Genomic DNA, 20,606 nt, shown 5'->3' with positions numbered 1-20,606 from the left:
GCCTGGTTGCATGCAATTCTGTACGCAGGCCTCGAATGGAAGTTTATTAAGAGTATCTGTACATATTCTGAGTCGCATTGATCTCTATGACCTTACTGCCCCCAGCCGTCCAACCCTCTATCAGCACTGAGGACTACACCTTCCTAGGTCTAAGAGGTACTGTTTTACTTGGCATATGTGTAAGAGGGGTGTGGTGCCTGCTGTCGTGAAGGTGAGACGGGCAGCACAGATGGTGTAATGGTTAGCATTACTGCCTCACAGCACTGAGGTCATGGGTTCGATTCCCACCACGGCCCTACCTGTGCAGAGTTTGTATATTCTCCCTGTGCTGGTGTGGGTTTCCTCCGTGTACTCCGGTTTCCTCCCACACTCCAAAAATATACTGGTAGGTTAATTGGCTCCCCACAAAAAAATTGACCATAGTGTGTATGTGTGTGTGCATGTGATAGGGAATATAGATTGTAATAAATAAATAAAATAAGGTGTACTCTCTTGGCTTATCTGACATCGCACCCTCTCACCTTCAGGCTGTATGGTGAACAGACAATCCTGGAATACCAAACTGGACATGATGACCTAAGAGGAAGAAGATGATGTGAGAGCCGTGCTTCCTAAGATGCAGAATGAGAGTCTCACCTAAGATGCAGAATGGGCGTCTCTCACCTAAGATGCAGAATGGGCGTCTCACCTAAGATGCAGAATGGGCGTCTCTCACTTAAGATGCAGAATGGGCGTCTCTCACCTAAGATGCAGAATGGCCGTCTCTCACCTAAGATGCAGAATGGACGTCTCACCTAAGATGCAGAATGAGTGTCTCACCTAAGATGCAGAATGGGCGTCTCACCTAAGATGCAGAATGAGCGTCTTACCCAAGATGCAGAATGAGCGTCTCACCTAAGATGCAGAATGGACGTCTCACCTAAGATGCAGAATGAGCGTCTCACCCAAGATGCAGAATGGGCGTCTCACCTAAGATGCAGAATGGGCATCTCTCACCTATGATGCAGAATGCATGTCTCACCTAAGATGCAGAATGGGCGTCTCACCTAAGATGCAGAATGGACGTCTCACCTAAGATGCAGAATGGGCATCTCACCTAAGATGCAGAATGAGCGTCTCACCTAAGATGCAGAATGAGCGTCTCTCACCTAAGATGCAGAATGGCCGTCTCACCTAAGATGCAGAATGGGCATCTCTCACCTAAGATGCAGAATGGGCGTCTCACCTAAGATGTAGAATGGGCATCTCTCACCTAAGATGCAGAATGAGCGTCTCACCTAAGATGCAGAATGGGCGTCTCACCTAAGATGCAGAATGGGCATCTCTCACCTAAGATGCAGAATGAGCGTCTCACCTAAGATGTAGAATGGGCATCTCTCACCTAAGATGCAGAATGAGCGTCTCACCTAAGATGCAGAATGGGCATCTCACCTAAGATGCAGAATGGGCATCTCTCACCTAAGATGCAGAATGAGCGTCTCACCTAAGATGCAGAATGGGCGTCTCACCTAAGATGCAGAATGAGCGTCTCACCTAAGGTGCAGAATGGGCGTCTCACCTAAGATGCAGAATGGGCGTCTCTCACCTAAGATGCAGAATGGGCGTCTCTCACCTAAGATGCAGAATGGGCGTCTCTCACCTAAGATGCAGAATGGGCGTCTCTCACCTAAGATGCAGAATGGGCGTCTCTCACCTAAGATGCAGAATGAGCGTCTCACCTAAGATGCAGACTGAGCGTCTCACCTAAGATTCAGAATGGGCGTCTCACCTAAGATGCAGAATGGATGTCTCACCTAAGATGCAGAATGGGCGTCTCACCTAAGATGCAGAATGGACGTCTCACCTAAGATGCAGAATGGGCATCTCTCACCTAAGATGCAGAATGGGCGTCTCACCTAAGATGCAGAATGGGCGTCTCACCTAAGATGCAGAATGGGCGTCTCACCTAAGATGCAGAATGGGCGTCTCACCTAAGATGCAGAATGGGCGTCTCACCTAAGATGCAGAATGAGCGTCTCACCTAAGATGCAGAATGGGCGTCTCACCTAAGATGCAGAATGGACGTCTCACCTAAGTTGCAGAATGAGCGTCTCACCTAAGATGCAGAATGGGCGTCTTACCTAAGATGCAGAATGGGCATCTCTCACCTAAGATGCAGAATGGGCATCTCTCACCTAAGATGCAGAATGGGCATCTCTCACCTAAGATGCAGACTGAGCGTCTCACCTAAGATGCAGAATGGGCATCTCACCTAAGATGCAGACTGAGCGTCTCACCTAAGACTATAGGTCCTAATTACGAAAGAATCTGCTCACATTCCTGACCATACAATGCGGAGGGAAATAGAGAGGAACCTAGAGAGCGCAACTTTCAAAACTGTTCGACAAAAAATTCATCTTACTCTGTATTTGGCTGCAAAATCTTCCTGTGTTGCTGGTGCAATTTGGATTTATATTGTTCCCAGGCCTTATGTGAATCTACAGTCACACAGCAGAATGAGTTATCTCTATTCAAAGACTATCATACAACATATACATTTGAAATGTATGTGAAATGTCATCATTATTTTGTTCATCTGTAGCATATGCTTGCATTTATGGGAGCCTTGCAAATACAGGTTTCTTCTGTGTTATGTGCCGTACACATTTCGTATCTCTTTGATGCATGAGTCTTTTGTAGCTTCTTGAGCTTTTAAAACCCAATAAATAGAATATTGAGGAGAAAGCTCTAGCATCCACTTACTTAGTACAGACAACATACTGTACACAAGGATAGGTGTGGATCTTGCCACGTACAGCAGGGGGCACTGAAGGTCTAGTTCATGCTGAGCTTTTCACATTCAGGCCAAACTGTTGTATATAAGTTAAATAGGTTTGAAAGATAAAATTGTTTGAGATCTGTGGACTCAAATCTCATGTCAATAATATCATAGTAGTAATATTATTAATTAATATTATTATTTTTATATGTAGTCAATCACTGGATAGGAAAGTATAAAACTAACATATATCAGGGCACCTAGGAGGGAGGGGGGGTGATTACATATTGGAGGGAGGATGGAGAAGCCTTTAATACAGTCTTGATTAATGCCGCTTCCAGAATAAGACGATACACTGAGAATTGCATTCATCATTTAGGACTACAGAAGTCATACTCTGCAGTTAGACAGAACTAAAAGAAGTAATTGCAAGGAGATATAGATGAAGAGATAAATCCTGCAAACCCGGCATGCATGATCTTAGGGGGTCATTCAGACCCACTCGAAGGCGGCAGTACGCTCGCAAGTGGGTCGATGTTCCCCACTGCGCATGCGCACGACGGAGGGAGCTCCGTCGTGCGCATGCGCGAGACCCGGACTGTTGATTGACAGCACGCCCCCTTTGGGGCTTGTGGCAGGGAAACCCTACCGCAGGGTCTCCGTCGCAAGTCCGATGGTCGTGATGGTCAAGACCATCGCGACCATCTTTTTGAACGCTCGTATATGCTGTGGGTGGTGACCCACAGCTATACGAGCGTCCAGGAGGACGCTCCATTTTAATGGAGGAGGGCCCTGATTCATAGCGAGCGCTCTGGTCAGAGCGTCCGGCTCTGAATCAGGCCCTTATTCTTCTCCTGTTAGAGATGAGAGAGGAAGGTATCATAATATAATGTAGGAGCAAGACAGATGATATTGATGTGGGCGGAGGTCATATAGAGGTGGGGGCTGTGGGGAACATGACTACATAGGTAGGGAAAGTAGAGATGATATTGATTGGGGTGGGCAATACTAATAACATGAAGGAGGAACGGTAGATATGGCATTGCAATGGGGGAATGATAACGTAGAGAGGAATGGTAGAGATTATATCGAGGAGAGGAAAAGCGAGAGATGATATTGATGTGTGGGGGTAATAATAGACCACAAACGTAGAGATGACAGAGGCCGGGCCGTCGAGAAATAAGATGGGCCCTGGTATTAGATAGAGGGTGTGGTCAAATATGGAGGCGTGGCTATGCTGTGAGACGTGGCTGAAGAAATGAGAGGTATTTCTCATTCTGCTGAGCCAGTCTGCGTGAGTCGGCATGCTGATGTGCGCATAACCACGAAGCTGAAAAGTTTTTAGTTCCAATACTATCAGAAAAAAATATATATAAAAGACGGAGATGTACTAAGCTCTGGAAAGGGATAAATTGGAGAGTGATAAACTACCAACCAATCAGCTCCTAACTGTCATTTTTCAAACACAGCCTGTAAATATGATAGTTAGGAGCTGAGTGGCTGGTAGTTTACCACTTTCCAATTTAGCTCCCAGCTTCTCGGAGCGAAACTAGTTAGAGATTGAGGAGCCCGTTGATGAGAGACGGCATGTTTTCATCATAACCATCATTCTGGTATTCCCGTTGGATATTTCTGCACATAGCCGTGCCATTACACACAGCCGCATTATTGGAATCCCGGAGTTAAGATGCACCTTACATAATAGCGGGGGACTGAAATACACACAGGGGACGGCAGTGTATTTATTCGGCAGGCACTTCACGGCTTTAAAGGTACGGGCAGTCTGTGGCCGTAACTGTCGAGCCACATATTACGTGTGGATGAACAATTATTATTAGTGGTTCATATCCGATACTGTCGGGGACTATAACATCTAAGTGGTTAATTAAAAACTTGGTCAGAGACAATTATCAGGTTTTGATTGAACGTTCATATTCTGATACACCTGTCACAACTAATTTAAAGGTGCAGAACTTATACCTGCTTATATCAAGAGCTCATGTCTGCAAGATTTTTTGGGACTTACAACACACCTGTTAATATCATAAAGGTTTTTTCCAGCAAAATTTACATCTGGCCCCAAAAAGTACTTGTCTGTGATTTTTTTTGCGATTTTTTTCAGATCTTTTTGATCGTATTGGGACATTCATTTTAGATTTATGAACAGTAATAGACCTTTATTATTTTTCATACATGTTTTATGGTGTGTGTGTGTATATATATATATATATTATATATATATAATATATATAATATATACACACACACACACAACAGGTTGTTTTTGTGATATCAATATTGATATGTGTTTATATATGTGATATTTGTATTTTTGTGATATTATCATTGATATTTTACATATTTCTATATGTGATATAATAAATATCTGAATTTCACCTATCAGACCTGTTGAGTATTGATTAGCGCAATTGGAGATATCACTTTCAATGTATCACTTTCCAGAGATTAGTACATCTCCCCCATAGTACTGTAGTTGTAATAAATGTTTTTTCTTGTGGAATGGAAGAGGGAGATTAAAGAATATTGGCCCATGAAAAAAGTGCAGTTTTGCAATATTATAAAAAGAATAAATAGACACAAACCCTAATTCTGAGCTGAAAACAATGGAAACGCATGCTTGCCGACTATCTGGCTGCCCCTTCCGGGAGGGAGCAGCCAGATCGGCTTTACTGGGGGGGCGTGGCCAGCAAACGGGGCGGGGCATTTTTCAAACACAGCTGCTGTCATGACAGTTAGGAGCTGATTGGCTAGTACTTTATCTCTGTTCACTTTCCCTCCATCCAAGGCTTAGTGAATGGACCCTTAGGGGTACATTTACTAAAGTGAGAGTTATTAGAAGTGGAGATGTTGCCCATAGCAACCAATTGCCGAAAAAAAGGGATTTCCTGTTCCACATGCTGTGCGTGTTCCACCTTGTACATAGTTGGTAACACTGCACCAATGTTGCATCATGTTAACAGTAATGGCAGACGATAACCCAGCAGTGTAAATGTGAGGGCTGGACGCAGCCTGTGTTACATGTCTCATACACCTCGGTGACAATCTCCACTATCCAAACTTCTCATCCCTTTGAGGTTTCTCTCTCTCTCTCTCTCTCTCTTTCTCTCCCCCGCCTCCCTGGCTCTCACGTTTCACAGCGCTGCCAAATTCTCACATTAGTGGCATTTTCTTTAGAAAGGCAGCCAGGCCTGACCAGCACCAGACATAAAGGAATTAGATAGCCGGATTTTAGGAAATTCTAATAAGTGATCAGGCTTTTTTTAATATATTTTTTTAATAGGGTGGTTTAATAACCTCTAATCAGCCCGAAATAAAGGCTGAATTATGAGTATCATGCTCCACCTAAATCCCCTTCTCTTACTTTTAAGTAACCCCTTCCTAATGGGTATACAGTATCTACTAAAGTGAGAGTTTTTAGAAGTGGAGATGTTGCCCATAGCAACCAATCAGATTCTACTTAACATTTAACTAGCACATTTTAGAAGATTTTACAAGATAATAGCTAGAATCTCCATTTCTAAAAACTCTCACTTTAGTAAATATACTCTTTAGGCCGGGATGTTTTAGGGGGTTTTACTGCAATTTTGTATGTACTAAGCTCCAGCCTGCCTATTGTCGGTGCAGAGGGTAACGCCAGAAAAACCTGTGCATTACCCTATAGAAGCCTGTGGGCTTCTTACCGCATCCTGCACCCGACGCTTCGCTGCCACCCAGCACTAGTCCCCACTCACCTTAGTCTCCTGGTCACCGGTCCGTGCTTCCTCCTGGGTCCTCCGCCTCCTTCTCCTCCTAATCTTCTTCCGGGAGCAGGGAGGAGGAGGAGGAGCCCGGGATTTCCTGAACAGGTCACCAGCTGGAAGTTTCCGGGGCTCGGAGGGGGCGAGGTCCCACGGAGACCCCCTAACCCGACATCGGCTGTTTTGCAAAGGGCAGCTCTTATCGCAAGTTAGTACATATGCGATTAGTAAGGTTGTGGTGACTGGCGGGATGTACACCACAAGGTTAGTACATCCCGGCCTTAGTGTCTGATCTGTTGTACAATAGCTTCCACATTGCAGTTATTTAATGTGGCCATGGTTGGCACTACCATTAGGCACCAACGGTCACCAGGCATTTAAAACACTGAATAAGTGACATAAAGTCACTCATTCCCTGTTTTTAATGCCCCAACAGTGGCCTAGCAGAAGCTCAACATATAGACGCATAATGCATCCAATAAAGTATAATATGGTGAGATACGATTTCCATAGATATTAACCTTATAGGGCTGGATTTATCAATTAGCAAAATACTGCCAAACCTCTGAAAACTGCCCATATGTACTAAAGTGGTCGGCAGCAGATATCGGAGATTTCAGCTGTGGACCGCCGGCACTGCAAGCTCCATAATTTTATATGGATCGGCGATGTGCCCCCAAGCAAAACTTTCCAGAGCTAGTGCCCTAAAAGGTAAGTAGGAGATATCTGTGATACTAGTTTATGGGGACAGCGGGCCATTCCGGGAGGGACAGGTAAGCAGGAGATATCTGTGATACTAGTGTATGAGGACAGCGGGCCATTCCGGGAGAGGAAGGTAAGCAGGAGATATCTGTGATACTAGTGTATGGAGACAGCAGGCCATCCCGGGAGAGAAAGGTAAGCAGGAGATATCTGTGATACTAGTGTATGAGGACAGCGGGCCATTCCGGGAGAGGAAGGTAAGCAGGAGATATCTGTGATACTAGTGTATGGAGACAGCAGGCCATTCCGCAAGAGGAAGGTAAGCAGGAGATATCTGTGATACTAGTTTATGGGGACAGCGGGCCATTCCGGGAGGGACAGGTAAGCAGGAGATATCTGTGATACTAGTGTATGAGGACAGCAGGCCATTCCTCCAGAGGAAGGTAAGAAGGAGATATCTGTGATACTAGTGTATGGGAACAGCGGGCCATCCCGGGAGAGAAAGGTAAGCAGGAGATATCTGTGATACTAGTGTATGGGTACAGCGGGCCATTCCGCAAGAGGAAGGTAAGCAGGGGATATCTGTGATACTAGTGTATGGGGACGGCGGGTCATTCCGGAGAGAAAGGTAAGCAGGAGATATCTGTGATACTAGTGTATGGGGACAGTGGGCCATTCCAGGAGAGAAAGGTAAGCAGGAGATATCTGTGATACTAGTGTATGGGGACAGCGGGCCATTCCGCAAGAGGAAGGTAAGCAGGAGATATCTGTGATACTAGTGTATGGGGACAGCGGGCTATTCCGGCAGAGGAAGGTATGAAGGAGATATCTGTGATACTAGTGTATGGGGACAGCGGGCCATTCCGGGAGAGAAAGGTAAGCAGGAGATATCTGTGATACTAGTGTATGGGGACGGCGGGTCATTCTGGGAGAGAAAGGTAAGCAGGAGATATCTGTGATACTAGTGTAAGGGGGCAGTGGGCCATTCCGGCAGAGGAAGGTAAGCAGGGGATATCTGTGATACTAGTGTATGGGGACAGCGGGCCATTCCGGGAGAGGAAGGTAAGCAGGAGATATCTGTGATACTAGTGTATGGGGACAGCGAGCCATTCCTTGAGAGGAAGGTAAGTAGGAGATATCTGTGATACTAGTGTATGGGGACAGCGGGCCATTCCGCAAGAGAAAGGTAAGAAGGAGATATCTGTGATACTAGTGTATGGGGACAGCGAGCCATTCCGGGAGAGGAAGGTAAGCAGGAGATATCTGTGATACTAGTGTATGGGGACAGCGGGCCATTCCGGGAGAGGAATGTAAGCAGGAGATATCTGTGATACTAGTGTATGGGGACAGCGGGCCATTCTGGGAGAGGAATGTAAGCAGGAGATATCTGTGATACTAGTGTATGGGGACAGCGGGTCATTCCGCAAGAGGAATGTAAGCAGGAGATATCTGTGATACTAGTGTATGGGGACAGCGGGCCATTCCGCAAGAGGAAGGTAAGTAGGAGATACAGGACCTCATTCAGAGTCGGTCGAAGCGGCCTCACGGTCGTACGGGAAAAGGGGCCGGATATTCAAATGATTCCCTCGCAAGTTGCGTCCCTAAGTTCGGATCGGTAGTTGGCCGACCAAGGGGAGGAAGCGGTCGGAAGACAAAAAAATACGCCCCCTTCTCGTACGCCTTGCACGGCATATAGGGATTAATCGAGACCATCGGGAACCATCGGAACTGGTCGTAAAGCTTAAGGTTGACCATACCCTCTCTTAAGCTCTACGATCATGTCAGTGTAAAAACCTCCCATGTCACATGTGCCATGACGCTACTTTGTTAATTATGCACTCCTATAATCCGTATGCACTCCCATAAAACGCCGTTCGCATAATGAGGCACGCCTGCGTTCGGATCTCCACTCCCCCGTTTTCAAGCACCTTCCCCTGTTACCACCCACAAACGCCTCCATCTGTCACTCAAACTACCGACCTGGCTGTGTTCAAGGAGAGAGAAATTACTGATCGTAGCGGCTAGTTTGCACACGCGCATTGCGAACTTTACGCATGCGCAGTATAGCGAACATCGGTGGCGTACGACCGTGCGGCCGCAACGACCGACTCTGAATGAGGTCCACAGTATCTGTGATATCTCCTGATTTACCTTCTTGATGAATGGCCCAAATACTTAATTTTTACAATTGCAGGTGAAAATGTCCAACAAAACAAATCATGTAAATGTGACAGTAGAAAGCGATGTGATTTTGAGCCGAACTAATGATTTTTCTTTCATACCTACACCCTGACATTTAATACCATTGTAGTTAAGTCAAGCGTTGTTGTTGGCGTATGCCCACAGGCTGGCAGAGGGAGCACCAGCTTACTTTGTTACCAGGGGAGGTGAGAAAACTTTGTAACACAAACACAGTAATGTACAGGAATGCGACTGAGGAATAGGATGTGGATTTACCACCTGATGTAACTAACATAATACATTGCATAAGATTCCAAACAAGCCCGAGTGATCCCCTGCGGTGAGACAGCGAGGGTGGAGCTGTGTACCACCCCACCGAGAGGCATCATGTGACCAAATAGTGAATCAGCTGCCGTGCCCTGCAAATCCTCCATACAGACTAATGCAAGAACTCGTTACATTGTCGTGGGGGAGATGTACCAAGCCTTGGAGAGAGATAAAGTGGAGAAATTTCCCAAAGCAACCAATCAGCATCTAACGGTCATTTATCTGACAGTCTTTGAAATGACAAATGCTGATTGGTTGCTTTGAGCACTTTATCTCTGTCCATGGCTTGATAAATCTTTCCTTATGTTATCAGTGAAATACAGGTATGCAGGGAATTTATGGGAAGTTCATTCATTCGTTAATCTATTTTGTTTTTAATCTTACACCCCTATTCTGTTTCTCAGGAAATTAAAGTGACTACTGTACAGGGGCTGGCTGGCAACTTTCAGGGGCAAACACAAGCCAGTGGCCCCGGCTTTTCTTTCAGCATATTGTGAAGCATTTAGCAGCTTGGCCCTGGAAGGGTAATGTCTGAATGCACCATCACCGGAAAACCCCGCCCCCACCCTCCCACTGGCGTTACTGGATACACACACACATGCAATATTAGTGACAAGAAATTATAATTATCGGGAATAGGAACCGATAATTAATATTACTGCTGCTTTGGGGCACCATGTTAATGCATATATAAATACTAACATTATATATACCCCTCACACAGCTCCACCCCTACAGCTCTCGCCCCTCACTCAGATCTTTCCTCTCATATAGCTCTCCCCTCCTCACACAGATCCCACCCTCTTATAGCTCTCCCTCACACAGACCCCCCACCACACAGCTCTCTCCACTTACTCATATCCCCCCATACAGCTCTCTGCCCACTCACTCAGCTTCCCCGATCACACACACACACACAGCCTCCACCTCTCAGACCCCCCCACACACAGCTCTACTCACTCAGGACCCCCACAGCATTCCACCCCCCCCCCTCACACAGCGCTTCACCCACACATAGATCCCAGGGCCCCGGCCCCTAACACAGACCACACAGGGGGAGATCACCTGCTGAGCCTGCATTACTTTGAGAGATCAGTGCATTGGGTGTGGGCGAGGCGGGAGCAGCGAGTGCCACTCTGCCCACACCCAGGGGTGTATCTAGGGGTCAGAGCACCCCTGGCAAAGAGACTGGCGCCCCCTCCCTCCCCCCCCCATTATAGTCTAAATACGGTGCATTACAAAAATAAAGGTTTGTAGCCTCATGGGGATGGGGTGTGGCCACAAATTAGTGCCAATTCAAATTATGCCACAGTAGTTAACCTCATTCACATTACCACACTGTAGTCCCCTTAATCACGTTATGAGGCTACCACACAGTAGTATCCCTTATTCATGTTACACCACTTATTCACCATATGCCACACAGTTGTATCCCTTATAGAACCATTTACCTCCCAATGCATGGGTGCAGCTAGAACATGGTAGGGTAGTAGGTATTACACAGAGCAGAGTCTTTGACTCACTTTTTTTTTTTATAGAATAGCATCCACCTATTTAGCTATGTAGTTATTATGCTAGGACTACAGATACCACATAATGCTAGGAAAGTGTGTCTGTGTGTGCAGAGAACGTGCTGTATTAGGGAGGGCATTAGCAGAGAAAAGAGCAAAAACAGACACTCTCAATCACTCATTGGCCATGTCCCCTACAGAAACAAATTGTCACACAGCAGCCAATTAGCACATCAGGCCTAGTGCATTACACACTTCACTTCTGCCAGGACTAGAGCCTAATTAAGGCTCCGAGGGGCCCCGGGGCACTTAAGACAAGGGGAAGGGGGCCCCTATGGACTAAAATAAAGCAACTGCAGTCCTTGGCAGTCAGCCCCTGGGTGGGAACAGACAGCCCCGCCAGGCCTCCACCAGGTGTCTGGAACCTGTATATTGTATCTTAAGAATATATATATATATATATATATATATATATATATATATATATATATATATTCATTCCTAAAGCACATACATTAACCTCTCAGGATACAAATTCAAGTAAGGGAAAGGGGAGGGGCGGGGGTTGGACAAAGACAGATGGGGAAGCAGAGGGGAGGTTTAGGACATAGCACAGGACCACAAACAGGGGCACAGATGCCCATAAACCCCAGGGAGGACAGAGACAGAGGGTGAGATCCTGACAGCATGCAGCCACATGAATCCCAGTGGGCGTGTCTATGCAAAGATCCTCACAGCATGCAGCCACATGAATCCCAGTGGGCGTGTCTATGCAAAGATCCTGACAGCATGCAGCCACATGAATCCCAGGGGGTGTGTCTATGCAAAGATCCTGACAGCATGCAGCCACATGAATCCCAGGGGGCGTGGCTAGCTGACTCGCAGGCAGCTGGTGCCTGGAAGGAATGTTTACATTTTCATTGCAATTCTTCTGTCCTCTGGCCCGGGAGGTGAAGCACCCAGCTAGCCAGCAGAGGAGAGGTCAGGGGGAGTGGCATGCGCGAGGTATGTGACGCCCACCAGAAGAGCTGTGGCTGTGCAGGTTGGTATATTTCTGTTCCCCCTGGAAAAAAAATGCAGTGACCACATATTCCCTCTATGGGAACAAGTAGTATGTCCTGTCCATCATCTCCTCTCTCAGTGCGGATGCCGTGGCCAGTGCAAAGTAGGTTTTTGTTTTTTTTAAGGCATCTGCACTTGCCGCCGGCAGCGATTAACAGATGGGCCCCAGGTGGTCCCCTAACCCCCGCCCGTGCCCTCCCTTCTTCTGGCAGATAGCCTGCACATAGTCAGCAGCACATACCTCCGGGGGCTGGAGCAATGGAGGAGGGAGCCTCCATTGTATACCGTAGTTCCGCCCCTGACCGCACCGCCCGGCCTTACACACTCAGAGGGAGAAGGCGGAGCTGAACAGCCTCCAGGCAGCTTCAGGATTCAGCACACTTTGTAAATGCTGCGGGCGGTGGGGTGCACCCCCTAGCCACACTCCGTAGTTTCCCCAGTGCATGTCAGTGTCTGCCAGCCCCTTCACTACTTGCACTGCTGCAGCCTGACAGTGACAGCCGGGAGGCAGGCATAGGAACCTCCCCGGCTGTCCCTGACATATTCTTACAGAGCGCAGCGGCGGCCCTAGTGCTGGACAATTGTACCGGCCCGGGGGGCAGATGGCACCCTTCCCCCCGGCCCAGCCCGCCACTGCTACTGTACATCTCTACTGTATATAAAGGGGTGAGACTTTCTGTACTGTATATAAAGGGGTGAGACTTTCTGTACTGTATATAAAGGGGTGAGACTTTCTGTACTGTATATAAAGGGGTGAGACTTTCTGTACTGTATATAAAGGTGTGAGACTTTCTGTACTGTATATAAAGGGGTGAGACTTTCTGTACTGTATATAAAGGGGTGAGACATCTGTACTGTATATAAAGGGGTGAAACTTTCTGTACTGTATATAAAGGGGTGAGACTTTCTGTACTGTATATAAAGGTGTGAGACTTTCTGTACTATATATAAAGGGGTGAGACATCTGTACTGTATATAAAGGGGTGAGACTTTCTGTACTGTATATAAAGGGGTGAGACTTTCTGTACTGTATATAAAGGTGTGAGACATTCTGTACTGTATATAAAGGTGTGAGACATTCTGTACTGTATATAAAGGGGTGAGACTTTCTGTACTGTATATAAAGGTGTGAGACATTCTGTACTGTATATAAAGAGGTGAGACATCTGTACTGTATATAAAGGGGTGAGACTTTCTGTACTGTATATAAAGGTGTGAGACATTCTGTACTGTATATAAAGAGGTGAGACATCTGTACTGTATATAAAGGGGTGAGACTTTCTGTACTGTATATAAAGGTGTGAGACTTTTTGTACTGTATATAAAGGGGTGAGACATCTGTACTGTATATAAAGGGGTGAGACTTTCTGTACTGTATATAAAGGGGTGAGACATCTGTACTGTATATAAAGGGGTGAGACTTTCTGTACTGTATATAAAGGGGTGAGACTTTCTGTACTATATATAAAGGGGTGAGACATCTGTACTGTATATAAAGGTGTGAGACTTTCTGTACTATATATAAAGGGGTGAGACATCTGTACTGTATATAAAGGTGTGAGACTTTCTGTACTATATATAAAGGGGTGAGACATCTGTACTGTATATAAAGGGGTGAGACTTTCTGTACTGTATATAAAGGGGTGAGACTTTCTGTACTGTATATAAAGGTGTGAGACATTCTGTACTGTATATAAAGGGGTGAGACTTTCTGTACTGTATATAAAGGTGTGAGACATTCTGTACTGTATATAAAGAGGTGAGACATCTGTACTGTATATAAAGGGGTGAGACTTTCTGTACTGTATATAAAGGTGTGAGACATTCTGTACTGTATATAAAGAGGTGAGACATCTGTACTGTATATAAAGGGGTGAGACTTTCTGTACTGTATATAAAGGTGTGAGACTTTTTGTACTGTATATAAAGGGGTGAGACATCTGTACTGTATATAAAGTAGGGATGAGAGGGTTCGGATTTCTGAGCCCCCCCGATCCGAGTCGGGAACCGAGTCTGGCTCGGGTTTTCCCGCCTGAAATCAATGCAAAACGTCATCATCCCGCCTTCCGCGTCTCGCAGGTTTTGGATTCTTTAAAAGGTTCCCGCGTCAGCGCCATTTTTCACTCCGGCTGTGGTCAGTGGAAAGGGAGAGTGGGCTGGCTGGGCTATGTTGTCAAGACCATCGCGACCATCGGGCTTGCGACGAGACCCTTGTGGTAGGGTCACGTTGCCGCAAGCCCCAGAGTGCTTTCGGCTCTAACATCACTTGTGATGTCAGTGGGGCCGGTCCCAGATGGTAGGTGTTCCCATGGGAACTATTTTTCTTACTGTGTTTATGAATTGTGTGCGCAGTAGCCGCACGTGCATCAACAAAGTACTGTAGCGCCAAGCGTGCGCCTGTGTCATAAGTAAAGGGCCGGCTGGCTTGTCTGTTAAAGGGTGGTGTAACCCCCAAAGTGCACTCCAAACAAAATAAAAAAATTATTTTTATTGTGTTTGTGAATTTTGTGCGCTGTAGCCGCATGTGCATCAACAAAGTGGCGTCAAGCGTGCGCCTGTGTCATAAATCAAGGGCCGGCTGGCTTGACCATTAAAGGGTGCTGTAACCCCCAAAGTGCACTCAAACAAAATTAAAAATAATTTTCTGTGTCTGTGTTTGTGAATTGCGTGCACTGTGGCTGCATGTGCATCAACAAAGGAGCAGCGCCAAGCGTGCGCCTGTGTCCCATAAGTAAAGGGCTGGCTGGCTCATCTCTTAAAGGGTGGTGTAACCCCCAAAGTGCACTCCAACAAAAATAAAAAAATATTTTCTGTGTTTGTGAATTGTGTGCACTGTGGTTGCACGTGCATCAACAAAGGAGCAGCGCCAAGCGTGCGCCTGTGTCCCATAAGTAAAGGGCCGGCTGGCTCATCTCTTAAAAGGTGGTGTAACCCCCAAAGTGCACTCCAACAAAAATAAAAAAATATTTTCTGTGTTTGTGAATTGTGGGCCTGATTCAGGCCCGGTCACAAGCGCTGAGCGCTCACAAACGGGTCGATGGTGGCCCACAGTGCATTCGCATGACGGAGCCGGCTCCGTCATGCACATGTGCGAGACCCGGCAATACGTTACTCCGGGTCCCTTTGGTGGGCAGGCCGGGGCGGGGGTGGCTGCCCAAACGGAGGCGTTCCCGAGGGAACGCTTCCCATTTGGGGGCGGCCCCACTGACATCACGAGTGATGTCAGTGGAGAGCTTCCGGCTCTGTTAGAGCCGAAAGCTCTCTGGGGATGCGATGAACGAGACCCTACCACAAGCGTCTCGTTGCAAGCCCGATGGTCGCGATGGTCTTGACCATCACGACCATCATCATGGCTGCTCGCTATAGCTGTGGGTGGTCACCCCCAAAGTGCACTCCACAAAAAATAAAATAAAAATTCTTTATTTCTGTGGTTTGTGCGTGAAATGTATGCGCAGTAGTCGCACGTGCATCTACAAAGGAGCAGTGCCAAGCGTGTGCCTGTGTCATAAGTAAAGGGCCGGCTGGCTCGTCTGTTAAAGGGTGGTGTAACCCCCAAAGTGCACTCCAACAAAAATAAAAAAATTCTTCTTTTCTTTGTTGTGAATTGTGTGCACTGTAGCCGCACTTGTATCAACAAAGGAGCAGCGCCAAGCGTGCGCCTGTGTCATAAGTCTGTTAAAGGGTGGTGTAAAAAAATGTAAATTCTTTTCTGTGTTTGTGTGCACCTTGGCCGCACGTATATATCAATATAACATAAATGGAGGACAAAACTTTGGGCCTGATTCAGAGCCGGACACTCTGAACGAGCGCCCGCTCTGAATCAGGGCGGTTTTTCTTGGAGTGTCCTGGACGCTCACATAGCTGTGGGTTACCACCCACGGCTTATGCGAGCGTCCATGATGATGGTCGCGATGGTCAAGACCATCGCGACCATCGGGCTTGCGACGAGACCCTGCGGTAGGGTCTCGGTGACCGCAAGCCCTGGAGTGATTTTGGCTCTATCAGAGCCAAAATCACTCCCACTGACATCACTAGTGATGTCAGTGGTGCCGGACCCAGACGGTAGGCGTTCCCATGGGAACGCCTCCGTCTGGCAGCCACGCCCCCGACATGCCCACCAAAGGGGGCGTGCTGTCACTCACCATCGACAGCATGCCCCCTTTGGTGCGAGACCCGGAGCGACAGCTGTCGCTGTCCTGGTCTCGCGCATGCGCACGACGGAGCTCCCACCATCGTGCGCATGCGCACTAGGGCACCATCGACCCGCTTGCGAGTGCTCAGCGCTCGCGAGCGGGTCTGAATCAGGCCCTTTGTCCGATAAAAATAAAATAGGGAAAGATCAAGAACCACTTCCTCCTAGTGCTGAAGCTGCTGCCACTAGTCATGACATAGACGATAAAATGCCATCAACGTCGTCTGCCAAGGTCGATGCCCAATGTCATAGTAGAGCGCATATAAAATCCCAAATGACAAAGTTCAGGAACATGACCTTAAAAAAAACATTTAAATCATCTGAGGAGAAACGTAAACTTGCCAATATGCCATTTACGACACGGAGTGGCAAGGAATGGCTAAGGTCTTTCCCTATGTTCATGACTAGTGGTTCAGCTTCACATGACGATGGAAGTCATCCTCCCGCTACAAAAATCAAACGAGTTAAGCTGGCAAAAGCACAGCAAAGAACTGTGCGTTCTAAGAAGATATCACATATCCCCAAGGAGAGTCCAAGTGTGGTGGCGGTGCGATGCCTTACCTTCCCAGCACTGGACGGGAAGAGGTGGCTCTTTCCACCATTTGCACGCCCTCTGCAAGTGCTGGAAGGAGCACCCACAGTCCACTTGCTGATATGCAAATTGAAGATGTCACTGTTGAAGTACAACAGGATGAGGATACTGGTGTAGCTGGCGCTGAGGAGGAAGTTGGCGAAGAGGATTCTGATGGTGATGTGGTTTGTTTAAATCAGGCTCCGGGGAATGCCTGGTCATGCCTGGGCAGAAGACCAAACATTCCACCTCTTTGGTCTGGCAATATTTCTATCCAAATCCAGACAACAACTGTCTTGCCATATGTACCATATGTAAAGGTGAAATAAGTAGGGGTAGGGACGGTAACCACCTAGGAACATCCTCCCTTATACGTCACCTGCAGCGCGTTCACAAAAAGTTACTGTCAAGTTCAGAAACTTTGGCTAAGACCGTAAGCAGTCCAGGGACACCTAAATCCCTTTGTCCTGTTGTATCCATGCGCCTGCAAACCACACCATCAACTCCCTCCTCGTCAATTTCCTCCTTAGTCAGGATCGGAAGTAGTCCTGCAGGCCATGTCACTGGCATGACTGACTCTCCTATCCGGGATTCCTTCAGAGGATCCTGCATTGCTACAGCAGTCATTCTGAAGCAAAACGGATAACTGAGGCCTTGACTGCTATGTTGGTGTTAGATGTGCGTCCGGTATCCGCCATTAGTGCAGTGAGATTTAGACAATTGATGGAGGTAGTGTGTCCCCAGTTCCAAATCCCGTCTAGATTCCACTTCACTAGGCAGTAGATACCGAGACTGTACCGAAACGTCAGAAAAAGTGTCCTCAGTGTCCTAAAAAATGCGGTTGTACCCAATGTCCACTTAACCACGGACATGTGGACAAGAGGAACAGGGCAGACTAAGGACTATATGACTGTGACAGCCCACTGGGTAGATGCAGCAACAGCAGCAGCGTCACCAGTAGCAGCATCTCAGAAACGCCAGCTCGTTCCAAGGCAGGCTTGCAGCCACCAATATTGTGCGGGCATTACATCTGGGCAAATTCCAGCACGTCCCATGTTTTGCTCACACAATAAATTAGGTGGTGCAGAATTATCTGAAAAACAACAGGGGCATGCAGGAGACGCTTTGGGTGGCCCGAAAAATTTCTGCCCACTTTCGTCATTCAGCGACTGCGTGCTGAAGATTGGAGTGCCAGCAAACACTCTTCATCCACAAGTCCCACTGCCTCGCCATCACCTGAAGCAAGAGGTTGTGACGCGGTGGAACTCAACCCTCTATATGCTTCAGAGGATGGAGGAGCAGCAAAAGGCCATTCAAGCCTATACATCCACCTATGACAGAGGCAAAGGAGGGTGTATGCACCTGACTCAAGCGTAGTGGAGAATTTTTTCCTTGTTGTGCAAGGTTCTCCAGCCCTTCGAACTTGCCACACGTGAAGTCAGTTCAGACACTGCCAGCTTGAGTCAGGTCATTCCCCTCATCAGGCTTTTGCAGAAGCAGCTAGAGAAAGTGAAGGATGAGCTAAGACGGAGCGATTCCGCTCGGCATGTGGGACTTGTGGATGAAGCCCTTCATTTGCTTTGCCAGGATTCCAGGGTGGTCAATCTGTTGAAATCAGACCACTACATTTTGGCCACTGTGCTCGATCCTAGGTTTAAAGCCTATGTGGTGTCTCTCTTTCCGGCCGACACAAGCCTGCAGAGGTGCAAAGACCTGCTGGTGAAAACACTGTCAGCTGAAGCGGAACATGACACATCAACAGCTCCTTCTTCATTTTCTCCCGCAACTGGGGCTGCCAGGAAACAACTTAGGTATCCTAAGCAACCCGCTGGCGGTGATGCAGGGCAGGCAGGACCAAGTTTGGACATATGGTCCGGACTGAAGGACCTAGCAACAATTTCTGACATGTCAACTGTCACGGCATATGATACTGTCATCATTGACAGAATGGTGGAGGATTACATCGGTGACAGCATCCAAGTAGGCATGTCAGACAGTCCGTACCTGTACTGGCAGGAAAAAGAGGCAATTTGGAGGCTTTCTGTTCTGTATATAAAGGGGTGAGATATCTGTACTGTATATAAAGGAGTGAGACTTCATTCCATCAGAATAAGAGAAAATCATCCATTTTTCTTTACCCCCTGTAAAATTTCACTTCCGAACTTAGGGCCTGATTCAGCAAGGATCGCAGTTGCAAATACAAAATGAAATTGGTCGATTAAATCACATTGCGCATGCATCGCAGTGCGCGTGCGCAAACTAACAATTGCGATGGGAAATGCGTTTGCAGAGGCAACGCAGCCTCCGAGCACAGTGATTGACAGGAAGTGCTGTTTGTGGGTGGTGACGGTGGGGTGGTTGGACGAGGGCTGGCGTGCCAGTGCGTTGGGACGGCGTTGCAGGGGCGCGCATAAGTTATCCATTGCAATTCCATACGCAGCCTGAGGCCTCAAAGCATGCACTGAAGTTAGCAATTCCTGAGTGAGGTCTGCCTTAACTGTGCGTATGTATGGGTCTGATGTTACCAATTACTTCGCTATGTTGCCCTAGTATCAGGCTTGCCTACCCTCCCAATTTGGCCAGGAGCCTCCCAATTATCAGGTGCCACTCCCGGCCCCCCAGAAAGGCAGGCAAGCCTCCCGGCAGCCAGCAACCCTCCTGACCTCCCCCCAGAATAAACTAGATACCCCAGCAGCGGGAAAGGCGGTGACGCGATTCGCGCTGAATCGCGTCATCATGGCCCCGCCCCCTGCTTCACAATGCCAGAAATAACTGCATTGTGAAGAGGGGGCGGGGCCACAATGACGCAATTGCACGGCTCCACCCCCAATGTGACATCAATAACTAGGCACGCCCCCCCCCGCTGTTAGCCGACAATCAGCTCACTCCCGGAAGGAGGGAGCTGATTGTCAGCAAGTATGCCTAGTATATGGATGTGTGTAAGGGGAAGTGGGCGTCTTTATGGTAAGCTGTGATCGCAATGCGATTGCAAACATTTGCATTTCACAGCTAATATTAGCAACTGCGGTGCGTGCGTTCTAGCAGAATAGCGATCCTTGCTGAATCAGGCCCTAAGTACTCTGTTCATTATGTTAATTATTGTGTAATTCATTATTATTATTGTTTGGACTCTGATAATTAACATACTAACATGACGCGAGCGCCGGAGCAATTCGTCATTTCTTTGGCGCGGAAAATCAGCTGTCTCCTCGAAGCTGTCTCCTTTCGGAGCAGTGACACTAGTGTGCTTGCGTGCGCACAAAAGGAGGGATCTATAAGGATCAGGGGCATATTTATAATGGGTGCAGGGTGTGCGGCGCACACGAGCCCCTGGGTCCAGGGGGGGCAGCACCGCATACCCTATAACCATTTTATAAGTTCCTCGTTGGATGTCGCAGCCCTGCATGAAACGCCTGGAAGATGGCCACCGAAGGCACTTTTCCGTATGCAGTGGGAAAATCACTGGGCCAGGCGCTGGGAAAATGGCAGCAGACTAGTGCCCAGAGTCTACTGCTGCGGTCAGCCCGCTCCTGGCCTCTGGGAA

Source organism: Taudactylus pleione, unplaced genomic scaffold, assembly GCF_031769625.1.
Source record: "Taudactylus pleione unplaced genomic scaffold, aTauple2 ptg000378l, whole genome shotgun sequence".
Classification (NCBI taxonomy): Eukaryota; Metazoa; Chordata; class Amphibia; order Anura; family Myobatrachidae; genus Taudactylus; species Taudactylus pleione.
This window is presented reverse-complemented; position numbering follows the sequence as displayed.